Source organism: Crassostrea angulata, unplaced genomic scaffold (assembly GCF_025612915.1).
Source record: "Crassostrea angulata isolate pt1a10 unplaced genomic scaffold, ASM2561291v2 HiC_scaffold_273, whole genome shotgun sequence".
Lineage (NCBI taxonomy): Eukaryota > Metazoa > Mollusca > Bivalvia > Ostreida > Ostreidae > Magallana > Magallana angulata.
Genome location: NW_026441826.1, coordinates 6,694 through 11,247, shown reverse-complemented (window position 1 = coordinate 11,247; position 4,554 = coordinate 6,694). Strand labels below are relative to the sequence as shown.

Genomic DNA, 4,554 nt, shown 5'->3' with positions numbered 1-4,554 from the left:
ATCTGCAATTTTGAAACTGTCAACAGAAAACTGGGATGCTGAGAAAAAGATACAAAAAAAGAAGAAAAAGAACAACAGCAAAAAGACCATTGTGAAAAAAATGAGCTGTTCTGTCATCATTGAACTCATTCAAAGACATGGTCAATACAGTATAATGTACCGGTAATTTATGTTGAATTAAAAATAAAATCAAAGGCCTGAAGGGCCATAATGGCTTACGGGTTTGATATGACTATATTTACATGGATCGAGTATGATTCCCTCTATTTCTTACGGAAACTTTAGTTTATGTATAGCTCTATAGAAAGTAACTAGCTACATGTAATTCATAGATCTATAGAAACTAACAGGACCGATATCAACATGCCCCATTTGTTGATTGGTCGAACCTTAGTGACCGAAATAGACAGGATTGAAATCTAGACGCCTCTTTTATCAATTAGTTGAAACCACCATTGCTTTTAGGAAAATCATAGACTGCATAAAAAAATTATGATGATGTCAGACTCAAACTCCAAAACTCCAATATGAGACAATTTGCTTCTTTCTTTAATTTTATCCAACGACTGAAGTACATTAACTGTAAATTCATACAACGATATAGGACACAAAAAACACTTAAAACCAACATGCTCTCAAATATAAGTATCAGGCACGTAGCATCAGGGGGGGGGGGGGGGCCTGCCCCCCCCCCCCCCCCCCACTTTTTCTCGCAGCAACAAATTTGTTAAAATTTACATATAAAAAATGGAATTATCATTCAGTTGCCCCCCCCCCCCCCCCCCACTTTTTTGGGAGTAGGTAAAAAATTGATATGTAAATAAGGAAATGAGGAGTGAAATTAAAGTTATACAGTACTGCCCCCCCCCCCCCCCCCACTTTTTCTCGCAGCAACAAATTTGTTAAAATTTACATATAAAAAATGGAATTATCATTGAGTTGCCCCCCCCCCCCCCCACTTTTTTGGGAGTAGGTAAAAAATTGATATGTAAATAAGGAAATGAGGAGTGAAATTAAAGCTATACAGTATACCAACAAGTATTATTCCAGTTTATTTGTATTTCATAAATGTATATTTATTCATATTTTTCTGGGTTTTTTCTACTTTTTTAAGAGGCTGACCTTCACAAGCTTTTATAAGATATATAGATTCACAAGGCAGTTCTAACACCTTCTGTTTTATTTTTTTCCCTTTGTACAGAGATAAACTCTTTGGAGGGGGGGGGGGGGGCAAGAAACAGGCAGAAGGCAGAACTATTCAATTACAGCAGACTTGTTTTGACACCAAATTTAATTAAAATTAATTACTGCACTATAACTTTGCAGTCAATCTCTCTTCACATTACATGTGTACACAGTCATTTTCAGAGGCATACTATACGATGTCTCTATGTTATAGTAATATGACATCGCTTCCGTATATGACTTGCAATCAAGCTTAACTGTATATTGTTTTCTTATTTGAGTACATTTGGTCTCAAGTTTCCAATATTTTTACGACAAATAAACAGTTCAATCATAGCACAACCAAGGTAACTCCATCGAGGGAACATTGTGCTATTTTTAGATCTTGGAAAATCCCTAACATTCGATAATGGCGGAGGTGTCGAAGAAGGCACATTATATTAAAACAAGTAGTAATTGCCCCTCTATATACGCATTTATTACCGATTTATAATCCCAGTTTCAATATATCTCAATCAAAAGTTCAGTCTTTAACCGTTAAACACTTTCCCCCTTGCTGAGATTTATGTCGATCGAAGTTACCGACGCTCCCTGTGGGTGCAAAAGTTTTTTATGAAGATTGAACGAATTAACGACAAATTTACATTTACTTATCACTGTTAGGATCTGAAATAATTGGGAAAAGATTTTTTGCTTATAATACATGTATGCATGATAGCGGAAAGCATGGCGGCACTCCGTGATGCATGGCGGGGGCCTATACCTCTATGCAAAAAAGGCCTAGGGAAAACACTGCATTTAATATTCATTCACGTTAGAATTCGAGTTTATTTAAATAAAGTCAATTCATATTGGTTACAATAACATAAGTGATAATAACATATGGAAAATATAATTTTGCTAAAAGATATTTATTTTGAACAACAAACAGTTAACTTTGCAACATTCGAATAGAACTATTTTTAGTCGCGCATGTTCAGATAACTGAACTCTTTGCCGTAAAGATTACCCGGCAACTAGATGGCCGTAAGCCATAAAAACCAATGAATGTCAATAAATCAAAGCTTATCAATCATTACTATAGATATACAATGTATTGAATATGATTGTTTAACTTGTCAAATAAAAAACCAAAATCAGCATATTTAAAAACTTATAATGAATGGTTAAACTGAAATAAATTACTTCATCAAAGTAAGCTGCTTAAAAATAATTCTGAATTTTTTGGAAAGAACCTAAATAATGTTTTATAATAATATTTAAGATTATAACTATAAAAATATTAGTGAAATTTGTTAAAATAGTAAGTTTTATAACTAAAATCTTTAATGGAATTGTTCCCGCTCATTTCACTGGCGGCCACATTGAATGAGCCATCTTTATTTAGGTTTTCACAGACTTAATTATACCTTTGACAATGTGTTGTTTTTCCTCTTCGCTTGAATTTCGTACCATGATATGTATGCGGCAGAGGATATCACAACAAACTTCCGTCAGAACACTTATTCTAGATATCAAACAATTTGTTGTAAATTGCTCTCTGAGAAAAACACCCCTGCCACTATAGACTATCATTAATATTACACTTTGTTTGCAGATAAATGCATCTTTGCTAGGCCATGGAGATGATCATAGTGTTTCTGTAGAGAAACAACGAGAATCCTCACACTTGGCTAGCATAGATGGGATAGAATTGGATTTAGATATTTTATGAAAATATAACATATATTGGTATGTAATATAACTGTTGTTATAATTGTAACAAATCAATAAAACTTGCTCAAATACGTTGTTAATTATAAATTTCAAGACTCCAATGATATTCAACCCAATCCAACTACAACACATCCGCCTGACAGTGAAGGTAGCACCTATATTGACCTGGATACCCAAAGTTGCTCTCAGCTGGTATCAGCCAACGAGCCATCACCAGCTTGCCCTCCAACAACACTGTCAACAATGCTATATATCATAACCAAGTGATGTCAAACACGTTCATGAACCAGAACCAGATGTGCTATGGTTACCAGAATTCACAGATATACAATTGCTCCAACAGCTCAATGATGCCATTTCATCCCCAGAGGTACTGGCACAAAAACGAGTTTTACAACACACCAGAGGTGACTAGGTGACCACAAGATCGAGACAGATATGGCAGAAACTACCGTTTTGCTCATGAAACCCCTTGCAGCACCCTGTTACAAATAATAGCAGTTATGATAAGGTACGATATAAGGTTTTAAATTGATGAATAGGAATCTTCATAAGAATTATCCCAATAAAGAAATTGTTTACTTGTTCATCTGTTTGTAAAAATCAATTTTTATTATTATGCATCTTTGTATCATTCTATAGAAACACATTTTCATTTGTCTTTATTTTTGTGGGAAAATCATGCATGCAGACTAAGATTCCTGTGGAGGAGATGCAAAAGACAAAGAAGGTATGTAGCTTTAAAAAAAATTATTGAAGTTTTGCAATTTACATGCATTGGTAGATCAATGCACTATTTTACACTAAAAAACTGCTTAATATTAAATATTAAAGCAAATAATTGTAAGTTGATAACAGATGATAATAGGTATTTTGAATGGAATACGAACTTAATTATTTTCACTATAGATTTCGTAGAATATTGTTTTGATTTGTTATTATAAATTAGATATGTATTTTTTTTAATTTTTACTAGAACTGCAAAGAATGCGACAAAATTAAAGAAGTGTTGCTGAAAGCCGACAAAAGAATACAGGAATTGGAGAAGGAGCTTCTTGCTGCCAGCACCAACAAAACGTCTACAGGTTAGTAAATTATTTTGATTTATTTAATTAAAAATTTAAAAACATTTAATTTTCCATCTCTCTCTGGTCAAAATTGGTCTCAAATAATTATTATGGATTTAGTCTTTGAATTACGGAATCCAAATGTGTCTCCTGTAGATAAATTTGACATATTCACTAATAATTTTCATTATGACAATCAACAGATAGTTCATGTACCTACAAGGTCCAGACAGATGGAAGGCCTTGTGTTTTGTCATCTGGTGTGGCAGCTGCAAACCATGTGAGTATATTTTCTTTTACCTGTATGTGATTGTCAACAAGTAATACTGAATGGTATTTGGATAAGGCAAAAATGTTCTAGGATATTACATAACATTAGTTAAGGCTTAAAATACGATATTAAAAAAGTCAGTTTCTGATGATGGGGGCTGGGTCAGGGGTCTCTACTGACGTTAGTTTCTTTCCTGCCGCTTCCAAGCCTGATTCGTCTATTCGCAGCATCAAGCTTTGTATTCATTATGGCCAGCGATATTTTCATAAAGTTCACTGATGTCTGCAAGCCCTTAAGGTGTGAAGTTATCGTCCG

At 34.1% G+C, this 4,554-nt stretch overlaps 1 pseudogene; it reads left to right on the top strand.

The window, feature by feature from the left end:
- The first annotated feature begins 22 nt into the window (after positions 1 to 22).
- On the top strand, positions 23 to 4,248 carry LOC128169997 (uncharacterized; annotated as a pseudogene).
- The last annotated feature ends 306 nt before the right edge of the window (positions 4,249 to 4,554 follow it).